General features: G+C 38.8%; 1 long non-coding RNA gene across 1 annotated transcript; it reads right to left on the minus strand.

The window, feature by feature from the left end:
- Positions 1–1,662: 1,662 nt before the first annotated feature.
- Positions 1,663–6,853, minus strand: LOC138876492 (uncharacterized). Its single transcript, XR_011401794.1, has 2 exons — positions 6,412–6,853; positions 1,663–2,114 (listed from the first exon to the last, which is right to left on the minus strand). It is a non-coding gene; the product is annotated as an uncharacterized lncRNA (long non-coding RNA).
- Between the last annotated feature and the right edge of the window lie 10,931 nt (positions 6,854–17,784).

Below are 17,784 nucleotides of genomic sequence, written 5' to 3' on the forward strand. Positions count from 1 at the left end.
CCATCACGGCCCCTACGTCCCTTTTCTTGACACACCACCAGACTGTAAAGCCTTATTCGTAGCTTGCAAAGCTTCAAAATTTGTAACCATACCACTTTTAATACCTTCTTCAATTCTCACCTAGTTTGATAATGTCGGAGAACTAGAACTTGTGGTTCTCAATCATCATTAGTCGTTCATAGTACTGCGGGTCCTGAGCCAAAGAACTTGTTCATTTGCTCCTCTTCTAAGGCGGGTCTAACCTTAGCAGCTTTGGACCTCCAACGAGTAGCATACTCGCAAAACGTCTATGTGGGCTTCTGCTACAAATTCTGGATATAGAACACGTCTGGCGCGTTCTCTGTATTAAACCTGAATCTATCCATAAAGTCAGATGTCATGCCTACCCATCTTGGCCACTTCTTAGGATTTTGGCTGATGTACCAAGATAATGCATCTCCTTTCAAACTACATGAACAGCTTCATGCAGATCCTTTCATCCTTTCCTACTCCAACCAGCTTGTCGCAATATGTCCTCAGATGGACCCTTGGATCACCCGTACCATCAAACATTTCAAACTTAGGAGGTTTGTAACCCTCAGGCAGTTCGACATCAGGATGTATACAAAGGTCCTCATAGTTCTGCCCCTCGATTCCTTTGCTTCCCTCAACTCCCTAAATCCGGCTGGTCAATTTCTTAAGTTCCTCGGCCAAGTTCCTGATAAGCAGATCTTTTTAATCAGACTCAGGTGTGCATGAGATAGGTTAGGTAGGGTGTGTCATGGTCTCCATGTAGATAGGAGTGTTATGGTGGCCTGGTGTATGGGTGTGGAAATGGTTATTTGCGGAGTTCTGCGGTTCTGGGATGAGTAGTGGAGTGTTGTTTGGGGTATGGCAGGTGTTACATTGGTTCTTTGGTAGAGCAACGTGATGGTGAGAAGTGGGATAATTCTGTTGTTTAGGGATATTTTGAGGAGGTGTAGGGTTTTGAGTGTTGGGGAAGTTGATATCTAGGGTGTTGAGGAAAAATGACAGGTTTGCCAGATTCCGAACCTGATCGAGCTCTTCTTGGAATTTCAGCAGCAGTTTCTGTTCAGCACTTCCAACCAAGAGGTTGTGAGTTCGAGTCACCGCAAGAGCAAAGGCGGGAGTTCTTGGAGGGAAGGATGTCAGGAGTCTATTTGGAAACAGCCTCTACCCCAGGGTAGGGGTAAGGTCTGCATACACACTACCCTCCCCAGACCCCACTAATGGGATTATACTAGGTTGTTGTTGTTGTTGTTGTTATTGTTGTCTGTTCAAGTTGTGACACATTCTCGTTAGAAACCCGAATACCCTGGCCATCAATGGCCCTTACCCGTTCAGTTGTGTTCACTTTCCTGATGTTGTTTAAATCTTTCATTTTGCCTTTGTTCTTGCCTTTGATAGGACTAAGAGGAGGAGTGGGTGGAGGGCCCCTGGATCTTATGAAATAAGATGATGATGCCAGAGTGCACGAACTAACTTTTGGGGAGGGGAATAATAAAACAAAGATAAAACAAAATGTAATCAAGTCAGTGAGGATTATAAAAAAGTATTGCAATATTTAAACACATAGTGCGGGAATGTAAAGCGTGTCCGAATTTGGGAACCTCTTTGTGCCCGAGGTAGGCCTAGCGAAAAATTGATTTGGAGAACTTAGAATGCTAAATGCCTCATTTTATTGATAAAAAATAGACAAATCCCAAAACGACACTAAATAAGCAAGAAATTAAAGTCACTAATGGCCATTGGCCTTATTACATTCATAAAGCGGAAAAGTAAATTCCTATCTACTTGGTCCCAGACGGACCTTCCTTAGGTTGAATACTCTCGTTGATCAAATCCTCCAGTTCGCATAGGTTCACCAGTAAAAATGTCTTTGCCTAGTGCTCTCCTTCGTTTCCCTCAGCATTCTAGCAGTCGGTGACTCTCTTCCTCACTTTTCCTTCCAATTCCAGCAGACTGTATTCAAGATATTCCAACTTTTTGCTAGCTCTGGCGGCCCTCTCTTTCCACTCATTGATTTGGTCATTTGATGGAAGACTCCTCCACCAGTCTAGCAAGAGTGGGAGCATGCTAATCATACTGAAACTGGGGACCTCGTGCCTCATTTTCTGCAAAATAGAAGGGTTAGACCATGCCCCCACCAGACTCGACTATTTAACATCAACAATTAGTATGAAACATTTAGTTCTCCAAATAAATGCACAGAACGTGATGATGTCCATTTGGGTTTAGGAAAACCCAATGGACTTTTGGACAAAGCTGTCTTAAAGGATCATTATGTGGACAACATAACTGACCCGACTAGGTTTGACCATGATGCATGCACAATTTAAACAGAGTAAGGTTTCTATGGGATTTTAGACTAGTACCCTTGAGCAGACAACTCAAGGGGGAAGGCACGGAACTGTTGACTGCACCGCTGATCGACTAATTTTACCGCAAATAAGCATTTTCGAATTTAGGGGGTAATGATATAGGAAGCGCACAACTACTCATCAAGCGTTGCTATAGTATTTGTTTGGCACGAGTGGAGTATGATGTTGAACATGATTATGCAATAGTTAAAAGCATGTTGATATATATTTGCACGTTAAGAAAGCGATAAATACAACAGTTTCATAATTTAAAGCAGCTCTAAAGGAAGGAAACAAGGAAAATATGTCAGTTTTGCTTTTGAAGAAGAAATTAAATGCTTAAAGAAAGTAAACAAATAGTTACACATAGGGAGGGGTACAAATTCACAAAACGGTATGAAATGGTAAAAGCCTAAATATTCCCAACAGAGTCGTCATATTGTTGTGCCCCCTTTTTTCTTCCACGGAATCAGGTTCATGACATTTTGATATGGGACAACTCTTTCCTTTTGGGAAGGGATTTGCATTTTTGGAGAGTCACCACCTAATAATTTTAAGATGCGTTAGGGTACCTATAGGGTTTATTATAACTATATTTGGTAACCAGAGATAGGGTAAGAGCTTGAATTATACTAAGGGGAAGGTGTTAGGCACCCCTTAGGATCTACTAGTGTGGTTCCCGGCCATACAGTTTTTGTGAATGTGTGCAATTAGCAAATAAACAAGCATGGCTCAAATAGTAGGGGATTTAAGTTTAAATACACAAGTGTTTGAAAAGGACAACAAAAGAAAAACAAGATTTTAAAAAGAGTTACAATCTAAGCATGTTTATGAATGTAAAGAAGGGTGTCCTAGGTTTGTTTATAATATGGATCACATCAATGCAATACCGGGTATGACACTCCTCAAAAAGGGGCTACACGTGGTATTAACGCACCGATCATCATATCCATATCTACCATGTTCCGCCCCACGAAGGTTATTAAAACGAGGGTTGATCTCGACCCCTATTGCATACTGTTACCCGTCCTTTCCTATCAGTCCCGGAGGAATTTAGGACTCATATCTTATAAAAAGGATGTTCTAGGCAGACCCTCAGGTTTAAAGGCAAAATACTAAGGCGACATTCAATAACAAGTAGGACTTCAATTAAAGGGAGCATAGAAGACAAACGAAAGGCTCAAATACACCACCACAGGTAATGCACATAGACAACATGACTCATACACAATTAAAGTCTGAATTTAAACTCTGAATTCTAAAGCATGCCATCTAAGTGATAACAGCATAACCAGATTTATTATATGACTCAGAAAAGAAGTCTGAATCAGGCTTGCCTACTGATTTTTACAGTTGATAATTAAACACTAATCACAGATGGTTCTGGTTTTATTTAAAGTTGATTACCTAAGCCTTGCCTAGGCGTAAAATAGTATGCAGTAGTTATTCAAAATTATTAAAATATGGTGGAAATTATTTTACTATAAGAGCATGTTCTAGTTGATACGAATGCAGAGATTATTACCAATTTTATTCAAAAAACAAAACATCACAATGAGATTATTATTATTACCTTTTCATGAATCAGTAATTAACTAGGCGTGTTAAACAAAATGCAAACAGGATCCTAGAACATGATATCTAATATGCACATGCAGATGGAAGGATTGTTAAAAATAGAATTCCTAAGACATGATTTCTAAAGGCACACAAGAGTTGCAAAATTGTTGAAATATGACTTCTGAAAGTACAAGAGTAATAGCTTTTATGACAATGTTGTTATTGTCCTAGGAGCATGATTTCTAAGTGATAGACATGGATTAGTGATGGATGAGATGCTGAAGCAAGAAACATGGATCCTAAGAACATGATTTCTAATGCATGTATGAATCCTAAGCATGGTTTCTATTGCACAATTAGAAATATAACCCTAATAACATGTTTTCTACCCTTAACAACTATAACATGCATATTTACCCTATCTCTTTTCACTAGCCACCCCAATACTTGTTTAAAACAGGTTATTACAGACCATCATTGAAGTGAATTACATAAGTAGAAATGAAAAATAAGAAGTTACACTATAGGAAGCCTGGTTAGTACTTCCTCTCTGAGTTATGTAATCAATCACCTCAAGTGCCAATATTGTTCCAATTCTCATACCTAGGTATGTCAGAGTTTCCTAAGGACCTCAAGGGATCTCGGGCAGTGCTCACACCCAGATTTCATAGTCAAGACAGAGTAAGTGCAGTGTGAAAAGGCCAGCTTTTATGTGTCCAAGTTTAGAGGGAGTTCAAGGGTCCCAAGGCAAGGCTCACACAAAAGGGGCAGAACCTAGTGGTCTAAAAGTATATGTGAGAGTGCTTGATATAGATTTAAAAGAGTTGAGTTGGAAAACAGTTTTAGAACAGAATGTTTGAAATGAGTTTGCAAAACAACAGAACAATTTTGAAAAGGAGAAGGGAGTAGGAGCAACAATAACTTGGAACAAGACAGCACACATAGAGCAAGTTCAAAGGATAGTACAATTTCAACAGTCACAAGCAGGGAAGTAAGGGGTTGGGGACATAGAGGAACCAAATCAGGAACACATAAACATGGTTGAGCAGAGATGCATATAAACCAACAAGTACAAAGAACAAGTAGGGACTGATTGACCTTTAGAACACAAACAATTACTTCAAAGAGTTAACAAGGGAATCATGCTTAAAAATAGTAGTAAGACATAGGGATAGGATATGAGAGTAGTCATGCAGGGGTCTATTACACATAATTAGTCATGACTTAGTGTTAATCAAGTACACTAGGAGACATATTAGTTGAGGGACATAAACAGGAACTCAAGTAGACATGTTGTTGTCATACCCATTTTTTACAAACCTCACTAAGCTCTCTTAAAAATAAAAAGATTTAGTAAAACTTGAAAAGGATTTTCCAACTAGAACGTGACAAAAATTGTATTCAAAAGGAAAATAACTCAGAGTCGCCACTTGACATTTGATTTCGGTGTGTCAGGTCACCGTTTTTCTAAAAATAATCTTTTCCTTTCAAAACACTTGAGACTCCAAAACTAAGTCTGAACCAGAGATTCAGTTAAGAGAGTTCATTTGACTCGGGGAGAAGGTGTTAGACACTCCCCAAGTCCCGTAACTAGTACGGTTGCGTACTTAATCAAGTCGGCTTTAAAGGATATTCTAATTAAGGCAAAAACACACAAAACAAAATAAACACACAAAAGGCTCGAGGTCGTCTCACCTAATAAAGAAAAAATAAAACAAGAATAAAACACTACAAGTACTACTTTTGGCCTCTAATTACAGAATACTTCGGGGCATTCCCTGGAATAAAATATATACAAATTCTTCGGGGCATTCCCCAGATAATTTAACTAAGGGAACGACATCTCGCCTCAAAATTAACAAAAATCCTAAGGCTTGCCTACCCAAGTGTGGCCGGCCTAAACATGCTTCTAACGATTAAATTATTAAAATAAATAAAGGAAAGCTAGATAAAATAATTCATGGCATGCTCATCTTTTAATTACTCATTCCATGTATTTAGACCGAGACCATTCCTAAAGCATGTAGACAAAATTAATACTAATGAGATCGGTCTTTCACCCGTCCCACGGCCCAATAGTCATTCAAGGATGTCCAAATAAAATTAAGAAAAAAATCCAGGCCAATAAACATTTTGATCACAGAAAACTAAGAAAATAGCCTTCAAGAGATTTGCGAAGATTTTTAAATACTCATGTTTTTACTTTAACAAAAAGCAAGCCTAACACAGAACATATTGTTCACCTTTTAACATGGCACTCCAAGCACTTAAATATAGATTCATCATAACAATATGTGCAACAAAGATCCTAATACTAAAGGCCAAGATATGAAGAAAATTAAACTAAACCAAGTTTAGAAATTAATACTCTATGCGGATTGTTAAAAGAAACAGCTAGCTCAAACCAACTTTGACACTAAAATTAATATCTACAAGAGTTAAACCAAGAATCAACAACAAAATCAATAAAATAGTAAGGGGAGGAGTTGACCTTTAAAGAAGATTCAATTAACAAAAAGCTCTGGTGCTCCGACAAAATATAGTGCGGTTACAGACGGCCGAAATAGCAATCAAACTCAAACAAGTTCACGAACCGTGCTTTGAACGACACCTCAAACGGTTCACCTTTTCCTATGAGTGTGTGTACTTTTTTAAGTTGAATAGAAAGATGGATCCAATCAGAAAGGGGGGGGGGGACGGCGACAAGGGTGCTGTGGTGGTGAAGAAGAAACGGCGATGGGGGGAGGTGGTCGCCGGTCTTGCTGCTGCTATTTCGAAGAAGAAGGGATTCGTTTGGTTTTGTGTTGTAGTCTTGTGTCTAAGGAAGAAGGTCTGATGGGTGTTGTTCTCTTCGGTCTAGAGAACTAGGGTTGTCTTGGTTAAGAAGAAGAGTGTTGAAATTGGGCATTTGGGGTGGGTTTGAAATTGGGCTCAATTTAGACAAGAAGAACTGAAAATTTTATTAATACATTCAAGTTTCTTCCAAATTAATATAAAATATTTGTAAAAACATAAAATTACTCCTAATTGATTAATGTAAGAATTAAAAATTAAAAGCGAAACAATTTTTTTTTGTTGGTATTTTCAAATATTATAAAAGTAGATAAACATAAGTTAAACATAGTAAACTAAAATAGTACTACTACAAGAATAGTAATGACCTTAGCTTAAATATAAAGATAAAACAAAGCAAAACTATTTTTTTGTATTTTCGAATTTAAAGTAAATAGTTAAAACTAGTTGAAATAGCTATATTAGACCTAGAGTGAATATTTAAGTACTAAAATGTGTAAAATCTTGGAGAGGGTCAAAAATTATATGTCTACAGCTGTTACATTTGAACAAGAGAGGGTAGAACTTAAGCATGTTGAGTAAAGCAGTAAACAAGAAGTGCAATTAGACAACATGAGCCATTAAGTCAGTGCAGAAAGAGACAGGGATTGACAAACAATGGAGCACATAGAGTTGAGTTTCAGAATTGAACTAGGAACATATTGTGACCACCTAATTTTTGATAATATTTAATTTTTTATCACTTCTTCTATGTAAATATTTTAGGGATTTTAACCTACAATTTTTAGTTTTGTTACACTTTTTATTATAGAGTAAAAATACAAAATTTAAAAGGTGAATTATTACTATTAATATTATTTTATTTTTATTTTTATTTTAAAATAATAAAAAAATTCCGAAAAAATATTTATTTATTTTTAATTTTCAGGAGTGATTTAAAAAATAAGAAAAAGGGAAGTATTGAATAAAAAAAATAAAAGTAAAAGTAGGTGGAATTCTCTTTTAAAAAGTAAAAGAAAGTAGAAAATTAAAAAAATAAAAGTAAAGTTTTGTGGAAATTTTAAAAAAATAAAAAGTAAAAGAAAGTTGGAATTAAAAAACAAATATAAAGGTATCTGAAAATTAAAAAAATTTAAAGTAAAAGAAAGTAGCATTTTTAAAAGAAAAGCAAAAGAAAGTGGATTGTTTTTTTAAGAAAAGTTAAATAAGTGAAATTCTCTTTTAAAAAGTAAAAAAAGTGGGATTTTAAATAAGATAAAAGTAATTAAAGTTGGAATTTAAAAAATAAAAGTAAAGAAAGGTGGGATTTCTTTTTATAAAAAAAATAAAAGCAATTTGTAAGTGGGATTTCTTTTAATTAAAAAATAATAAAATAATAAAATATTTTTTAAAAAAAATCTGAAAAATCTCGAAAATTTTGCTATAAATAGAAGAGAAAATTTGAGAAGAGGAAAAAAAAGAAGAGAGGGGGAGGAGAGAAATTTAGGTTGAAAATTTTCATTAAATTTTTCTTTCAATATTTCGGGCCTTGAATCTTGGGTTTGAAGAAGGGTTGATAGAGATTTTGTTGTTGCTGTTGTATTGACTCTAAAACTTTCAGATTTTATTCATTTGAATTCATTCTCTTGTAGGTATGTAATTCAAGCTCTTGAGTTAAAAAATGTCGGAGCATCTTTATTGAAGCAGAAGCAAATTGATTTGGTTCTTTTGATAAAGTTTCTTTCGTATTTAATCTGTTCGCATGAATGATGTTTCTTTGATTGAGTGAATTGAGATTTGCAAATGTTAACGTTATTTTAGTATGTTCATGACTCTGTCTCATTTTTTTTTTACTTTTTATTTTATTTTTCTTAGCTCATGACTTGTAACCAGCAGGTATTATTTTGTTTACATTTAGATTTCAAGCTCATGTAGCACCATGTTCATATTTTGAAATTTAAAGAAGTATGTGAAGTTGAACAATTTGTCAACATTAAGATGTAAAAAAAATAGATTGCGTTAGTGGAAGGATCTTATCTTCAGTTTATGTTATTGGCTGCATATTTTCTTAAATTAACCATGTGAAGATTCAACTTCCTCTGCTTCAAAATGGTACTGTAGAAGTTATAGTGGTGATACTACAACTTTCTCTTTAGCATAGTGTTAAATAAATTAATTACTTTAAGTGTTCTTTGTTATAATCAAGTTTAAAATGCATTTTTGTATGTCCATGTTTGTTTTGTTCCTTCTGGTTCATCCGAATAGTTCTCAGCATGGTTTTTTTTTTTTTGTGCTTAGTTCTCAGCATGGTTTCTTTTTTTTTGTGCTCATATGGTCATTTAAGATTCATTATTTTGTTATAAAATTTTGTTAGTTTCTTTCTAGAATTTAAAAACGAAAGTCGGTCTTTTGAAGATGATATGGAGATGAACCCAAAGCTGGCACCTGTCTTTTGTTATTTTCACATAAATGCCAACTCCACCTTTCTGAATTGTGGTATGCTATAACAAAAGGCTCCAGTGATATACATGTAGCTAACCCATTTCTTTAGGCCTTTTGTACTTATCAATTTATACCACTCCATCCACAATAAAACATCAAAACTCATGGCCCTCATTTAATTAATTTTAAATCCTTCGAATTCGAGGCATGCCATTTAGCGAATTTTCTATGGCCCTCGCAAAATTGAAAAATGCGTAGTTGCTTTAGGCGCGTAATTTGAAATTACCTTCCTAAACTCGGGTGTGCATTTCATGTGACCCAAATCCAAATCCCAACAACGTTAAATAAAATGTGTCGTGGACCGCGGGTGCATTTATGTGACGTGGTTCAAGACATATTTTAAATGACGTTGCAATCTTCCTAAAAATGAATAAAAGCGGTTAATAAGTTAAAATTTAACCATAGGCTAAAACATGTATTAAAATCAGATAATAGGCCAATTATAACAGTTGAGCGATCGTGCTAGAACCACGAAACCTGGAAATGCCTAACACTTTCTCTCGGGTTAACAGAATTCCTTACCCGGATTTCTGTGTTCGCGGACTGTAAAACAGAGTCAATCTTTTCCTCGATTCGGGATTTGAACCGGTGACTTAGGACACCATAAATTATCCCAAGTGGCAACTCTTAATTTTTAATAATAAATGAATCCCGTTTCGATTGTCACTTTAAGTTGAAAAAAAACTCCCTTATACCTTTTCCGGGGTGTAGGAAAAAAGGAGGTGTGACAGCCTGACGACTCTGCTGGGGACTGGAACCCAGAACTTCTGGTTCAGGATTCGAGAATTCGAGCTTGGAATAATTGTTATAATTGGCTTTGTTTATTATCTGATTTTTACATGTTTGGGCCTAATGTGCTAAATGTTGTTTTTACCGCTTTGATATTATCTGAACTGTATATAAACTGCTACGAAACCCTTCTCTTCTCACCTTCGAGGATGTGCTCGCTGGTCGAGACTCCCTATTCTGTTAGTGTCATACCTTGAAATAAGAAAGAGGCTCGGATAAGTTACTAAGCCGGATGGCCTTTTGGTTCCCAGTACGTAGCCCCCTCCTCGACTCGAATTGTCCGCTCGGGTACACAGTCTAGAACAAATACCCAGGCTTTGAACCTAGAATAACTCAGCTTCATGCCGGATCCCTAATAGAAACATTTGTGTGCATCATGTGCATTTGACTTTGGAGACTCAACACAGGGGTTGGGTCTGTCTAGGACAGGTGTACCAAAAATGAAAAAGACCATCCTGATGCATCTTACTTGCTACTTGTGCATTTATTTGCTTCGGACTTGCATGCTGACCAGCTTTTATTTTGGGGAAAGAGAAATCGCAGTATGAGGGTTAAGGAGAGTTAATCTCCTGTTTTAAAAAAAAACAATGTCCAAATAGTGCCGAAACTCTGCCGAATTTTTGAGAAAATTTTTAAAAAAAAAGAAAAAAAGGAGAAGGAAAAGAAAAAAGATTTGTTTTCAAAAATAGTTTGTTTATTTTGCCAATAAAATGAAAAAAAAAATCTTGTTTTCAAAAATAGTTTGTTTTATTTTGCCGAACTACGTCCGTTTGATTCTCATAAGGTGTGGGATACGTAGGCAACCCTCATTGGGTCCAACTTCTTTTTGCCAAAAATAGCCTGAAACGAAAAAAAAAATTATTTTACTGTAAATAGGTAAGGTGATGTCGTTTTATCAAAAATAGCTGAATGTTCCCGAAAGGGACGCCGGAAGGCTTATTTCGCATAAACAACCACCTTTGGTCTTTTTCCAATTTTTGGCCAGTTAGCAGGCACAACCTTAAAATCTCCCTCCGGAAGTGCTGAAAGGCCGTATTTGCAAAGTTGGGCTTTTGGTTTTAGAAAAAAAAATCTGAAAAAAGGGTCAGTTTTGATTCAAAATAGAGTAAATCATGATTAATCACCTTAATAAATGTGCAGAATGAGCACAAGCCAGAATTTACCAGTAACAATTATGAACAAGATCCCTTTGGAGTTGCACATGTGGTGGGATGACTTGGGCAAATCAGGGCGAGACACGGTCAATCTATACTTGGGAGGCCTCGCTTGGTTGCTGAAAATTAATCCTAGAGGGGATATCATAAATGTATTGGTCACATTTTGGGACCCGGCTCACAACGTATTTCATTTCTCAGATTTTGAACTTACCCCAACATTGGAAGAAATCTCCGGATATATTGGGGGTCCCAAAGTTCCTCTGAGACACCAGTACGTAATTGCTCCGAGGGCCATAGCCGTGCACAGGTTCCTAGACTCTTTGAAAATAAGTAGGGAGGTCCACAACCCAGACTTGGCAGCTGGTTTTTGTACTTTGTAGTTTATATACAACAGATATGGTCATATATGGGGGTTCAACAAGCCGGAAAACAAAATCTGCAGCAAGGGAAACCGCCTTAAGTGGGAAAAACACATATGTTTTGCATTTATGGTGGTCTTTTTGGGACTTTTGGTGTTTCCTAGAAAAGATGGGAATATTGACATACGAGCAACCGGGGTTGTCAGCACTTTGTTTACTCAGGCCAACAGCACCCTCGCACCCATAATAGTAGTTGAAATCTTTCGCGCTCTCACAGCATGCAAAGCCGGGGGAGACTTTTTTGAGGGTTGCAACGTGTTGCTGCAGATGTGGATGATCGAACACCTATGCCGTCGTCCTCAATTTATGAGTTATGGGTCGATAGAGAAAACATGCATAGAGGAATTTTCTATGATGGTTGATGGAATCAGCTTGCCAGAAGGGGTCACAGAGTGGATAGCGCGCCTCCGTTCCGTCACTGCAAGCCAAATAGAGTGGACATTTGGATGGCTGCCTATGGATGAAATCATATATATGTCAGTCACTGGACCCCATTTCCTTTTGATGGGACTCAAGAGTATCCATCCCTATGCCCCGTATCGAGTTTTGAGACAGTTGGGGAGATGCCAAATAGTTCCGAAAGATGAAGATCTTAGTGGCCAAGTGGTCGAGATCGGGCCTAACGGAAAATTTCACGAAGCAGCAGTCCGCCAAATTTGGAGCGAGTGTCAATACTTAACGGCAAATGCATGTGTACGTGATCGGTCCAAAGGTGAAGTTTCGCCGGGATACCTTGCTTGGTATAGGAGAGAAATCGAGTTTGGGAGGCCGACCAAGAGACCCCATCTCCAGGAGTTCGTCGGGGCGTCGCAAGAACAGTGGGATTGGTTGGCTAAAGAACATGAGTACAAGGCCATAATAGACAGATTGGAGAAGCAAGTCATGGAGTTGCAGTTTGAGAAAGATCTGCAAGCCGCCACAGATGAGGGGGAGAAAAAGAAACTAGATAAAGAAAATGAGGCCCTTCGAGCCCAAATTGAAAAGATGAAATAGCTGCAAAAAACCCCGCCCGAAGTGCAAAGATGAAAAACTTATAGATAACCTAAGGTGGAAAGTGGGCGAATATAATTTTGATCTGAACAAAGCAGAAAGTGAATTAACCAGGGCTCGAAAACAATTGGCCGAAAACTCGGCAGAACGAGCACGTCTCGTTAAGCAGCTGAAAGAAAAGTATGACAATGAGGTTGCAGGGCTAAAGAAAAGGGTCATCGCCACAGAAAACAAAATGATCAAACAGGCAAAAGACTTCAGGGTTGAAAGGGAACATTGTTATACGGCCTTAGCGCAATTAGAAATAAACTTGCAATAACTTCAGGAGCAGAATCATGTGGCCGATCAAACTTTGGAAGCCAGGGCCTAGAAGATTAGGCGTTTGTTACAAGAAAAAGGCATCATAAGAGAGAGAATTAGAAACATCGCCGACTACGTTGTTATGAAGTGCCAGATCTGTGAGGATATGACTCGGACTACCTTCTTCGCAGTAGTGATGACATTTGTTAAGAAGATAATGAGTGACTTGGACCGACTTCAAAGGGATCTTGCATATAGGCCCACGACGAGACCGAATGATGTCCCGCGGGCACCAGGAGCATTGATGTATTCATTATTTCTCATGAAGTCTGTATTTCCATTTCGGTTAAAGTCTGTCAGTCATGTTGAGTTTGTATTTTCTTTCTGTTCTGTATTTCCTTTTGTTGGAGTATGATAGCTTATTTTCGGAGTCTGTATTTCGTCTTTGCATCAGAATCTGTTAATCTTTTGGAATTTGTTAGTTTTGATTTTTGTAATGGAAGCATTTGTTTTTTTAGAGCTGTTTACTTGTGCACTTATCTGCCAGAACTATGCACGGTCTGATTCATGTGGGGACATGATACGTAGGCAATCTCTATAGGATTCGACCACCACTAAAAAGAATAGGGGGAAATGAAAAATAAATAAAGGAGGATAGAATAAAGGAAGCTTAAAAGAAGGGGCACAATTATGAGAGGCTAGAATGACGCACGCAACCGAAACAAATGCATGATAGAAAATTGTTAATTGCCTAGGTACATTGCATCCCAACGTGTAATTGCATATGTGTTAAACTCTAAAAACTAACAAGTTTGTTGATTTGTAGAGAATTTAAGCAGTTAATTTATCTAAAGGATACTGACACATTATCATTACCAATCCCGATCAAAAGGACCAATACCAAAAATCATGTCTATCCTGGATGTCGACACAAGTGTTGAGGTAGAGGAGTTGGACTTCAGTAAAGTGAAAGAGGAGATGCTCAAACTTAAGCAACAGATGACCGAGATGTATCAGGCCTGGTCTAAAGGACAATCACCCCCAGCTTACCCTGCTAACCCTTCTTCCACCCCACCACCGGCTCAGGCTCAGGATCATCTTGCCATCGATCCAAGATTTCACATTTACCAATATTACCATGGCACTACTTCTCATATGCCACAAGCTCCACTACCAAAATCAATTCCATACCCCCTCCGCCAGTCACCCCTGTCTTTGTGGCATCTCCACCAGCTGCACTCCATAGATCCTCGAGTGAGCCTATGTTCCAAGCTCAGGACAACTAGTACTACCCCCCGTAGCCCAACTTCAAAGCTCCCGAAACCTACCCCTATAATCCACGTTCTGATCTCCCGAGAGAAGCTGAGAGACCAGCCAAAAATTCTGAACATGAGGAGATGTTCAAGAAAGTTAAGAGCCTAGAACAGTCATTTCAGGACATGCGAGGATTATGAGGCCAAGTAAGTGTGGCCTACAAGGACCTATGTCTGTTTCCAAATGTGCAATTGTCGCCAGGTTTCAAGATGCCCAAGTTTGATCTATACAATCGGCACGGTGATCCAGTAGCACACTTAAGAGGTTTTTGCAGTAAGATAAGGGGAGCCGGAGGAAAAGATGAATTGTTAATGGCTTACTTCAGTCAAAGTTTGAGTGGATCAGCATTGGAATGGTACACCCGCCAAGATCACGGAAGATGGTACACATGGGATGATCTGGCACAAGCGTTCGCTTGTCACTTCCAGTATAATCTTGAGATCATTCCACACCGACTGTCCTTGACTAAACTAGAGAAGAAGCACAGTGAAAGCTTCAGAGAATATGGTTTCCGGTGGAGGGAGCAGGCAGCAAGGGTAGATCCCCCAATGAAAGAGAGCGAGATAATTGATTACTTTTTGCAGGCTTTAGAGCCGACCTACTTTGGTCATTTGGTATCCGCAATCGGCAAGTCTTTTAATAAGGTTGTAAAAATGGGAGGCATGGTCGAGGAGGGACTTAAGTCTAATAAGATCATGAGTTATTCAGCAATAAAGGCAACCACCCAGGCCATCCAAAACGGCACTGGGGGTGTACTTAGGAAAAAGAAGAAAGAAGATGTTGCGACAATTAAGTCCGGAGCCTGGTTCGGATCTAGACGCCCATCACCCTACTATAACCAACCCCGACCCTACCACCAAAATTACCCCCACACTCCATATAGCCCTCCACAACAATACTACCCACCGCCAGATCCCATTTTTCCGTCCATCAGGCACAAACCTATACCTAAACCACGACACACGCACAATGGCGTGCGCCGGCTCCACAAATTCCATACCCAGCTCCACAAAACACATATCCACCCCCAAGAGCCTACAGAAATCCCCCCGGAACGGGTTTCCGACCAAGCCAAGCCTTCAAGAATGAGAGGTTACAGAAGCAAAAAACTTTCACTCCACCGGGGGAATCATATACCAGTCTTTTCCACAGGTTGAGGCAGTTGGGCATGCTGAATCCAATTGAGCCTAAAATGCCAAATCCCCCTCCTACAAATCTTGACCACTCGGTGAGTTGTGAGTACTGTTCAGGGGCCCCTGGGCATGATACAGAGAAGTGTTGGAAACTGAAAACAGCTGTGCAAGAGCTTATTGATACTCATGACGTCACAGGTAGGAAAGAACAGGCCATCTACTATCTTAGCAAGAAGTTCACGGCTTATGAGGTTAAGTACACTTACCTAGAAAGGACATGTTGCGCCCTAACTTGGGTGGCACAGAAATTGAAACATTATTTGTCATCCTACACTACTTACCTCATTTCACGCTTGGATCCATTGAAGTATATCTTTCAAAAGCCCATGCCGACAAGAAGACTTGCGAAGTGGCAGATTTTGCTCACAGAAGTTGACATCATCTATGTGACTCAGACTGCGATGAAAGCCCAAGCATTGGCCGATCATTTGGCCGAGAACCCGATCGATGAAGAGTATGAGCCACTGAGGACTTATTTTCCCGATGAAGAGGTGATGCATATTGACGAGCTAGAACAGGCCGAAAAACCAGGTTGGAAACTTTTCTTTGATGGGGCTGCTAACATGAAAGGAGTGGGAATAGGAGCCGTGCTTATTTCTGAAACAGGGCATCACTATCCTGTTACAGCTCAGCTTTGTTTTCATTGTACCAACAATATGGCTGAATACGAAGCATGCATTTTAGGTTTAAGGCTAGCTGCAGACATGGATGTCCAGGAAGTCTTGGTCTTAGGAGACTCGGATCTTCTGGTACATCAAATTCAAGGAGAATAGGAAACACGCGATTTGAAGCTCATACCATACCAACAATTTTTGCATGATCTTTGTCAACAGTTTCGATTAGTGGAGTTTAGGCATATTCCAAGGGTCCATAATGAGGTCGCCGATGCTTTGACTACCCTAGCGTCAATGTTGCACCGTCCAGACAAAGACTATGTCGATCCATTGCATATTCAAGTATGAGATCAGCATGCTTACTGCAACATGATTGAAGAAGAACTTGATGGCGAACCATGGTTCCATGATATCAAGGAGTACATCAGAATGGGGATATATCCAGTGCAAGCCACGGGGGATCAAAAGAGAATAATTCGACGGTTGGCAAGTGGATTCTTCTTAAGTGGAGGAGTTTTGTATAAAAGAACACCAGACCTTGGATTGTTAAGATGCATAGATGTTAGACAAGCTACGACTGTCATGTTCAAAGTACATTCAGGAGTCTGCGGACCACATATGAGCGGATATGTGCTGGCAAAGAAAATTCTTCGAGCAGGTTATTATTGGCTCACCATGGAGCAAGATTGTATCAGTTTTGTGCGCAAATGTCATCAGTGCCAGATACACGGAGATTTGATTCATTCTCTACCATCGGAATTGCACACGATGTCGGCACCATGGCCTTTCGTTGCTTGGGGCATGGATATCATTGGACTAATCGAGCCACCAGCGTCCAATGGGAATAGATTCATTCTGGTAGCCATTGATTATTTCACCAAGTGGATTGAGGCCAAAACTTTCAAGTCTGTAACCAAGAAAGCAGTGGTCGATTTTGTTCATTTAAATATCATCTGTCGATTTGGAATCCCAAAGGTGATCATCACGAATAATGGTGCTAATCTTAACAGCAATTTGATGAAAGAAGTATGTCAACAGTTTAAGATTGCACACCGTAATTCCACCCCATATCGTCCCAAGGCGAATGGAGCAGTTGAGGCAGCCAACAAAAACATAAAGAAGATACTTCGGAAAATGGTAGAAGGTTCCAAGAAATGGCATAAAAAATTACCATTTGCGTTGCTAGGTTATCGCACTACTGTCCATACTTCAATAGGTGCAACCCCTTATTTGTTGGTATATGGAACCGAAGCAATGATACCTGCGGAAGTTGAAATCCCGTCCCTTCGGATTGTCGCTGAGGCTGAGATTGATAATGATGAGTGGATCAAAACCCGTTTGGAGCAGTTGAGCTTGATTGATGAAAAACGATTGGCAGCTGTGTGTCATGGCCAATTGTATCAAAAGAGAATGGCAAGAGCATACAATAAAAATGTGCATCCCCGGAAGTTTGAAGTGGGCCAGCAAGTGCTGAAATGCATCCTTCCACATCAGGTTGGGGCAAAAGGCAAGTTTGCCCCGAATTGGCAAGGGCCATTCATTGTAACCAGAGTATTGTCCAATGGTGCTTTATGTTTAACATATATCGAAGGAAAATGCATAGACATGACTATCAATTTTGATGCAGTAAAAAGATATTATGTATGATTTCTTTGTTATAATTGTTAATTGTTTGTATTTGGCATTATTTCAAAGATTGAAATGACGAAGGCAATTTGTTCTGCTATCTAAATACTTTACCCTTTGTTTCCCCTTTCTGAGCCTTATTTATTTCTTTCATACCCCTCTTTTGGAATCAATCACGAAAAAGAAAG

The sequence above is a fragment of the Nicotiana sylvestris genome, chromosome 8 (genome assembly GCF_000393655.2).
Source record: "Nicotiana sylvestris chromosome 8, ASM39365v2, whole genome shotgun sequence".
Lineage (NCBI taxonomy): Eukaryota > Viridiplantae > Streptophyta > Magnoliopsida > Solanales > Solanaceae > Nicotiana > Nicotiana sylvestris.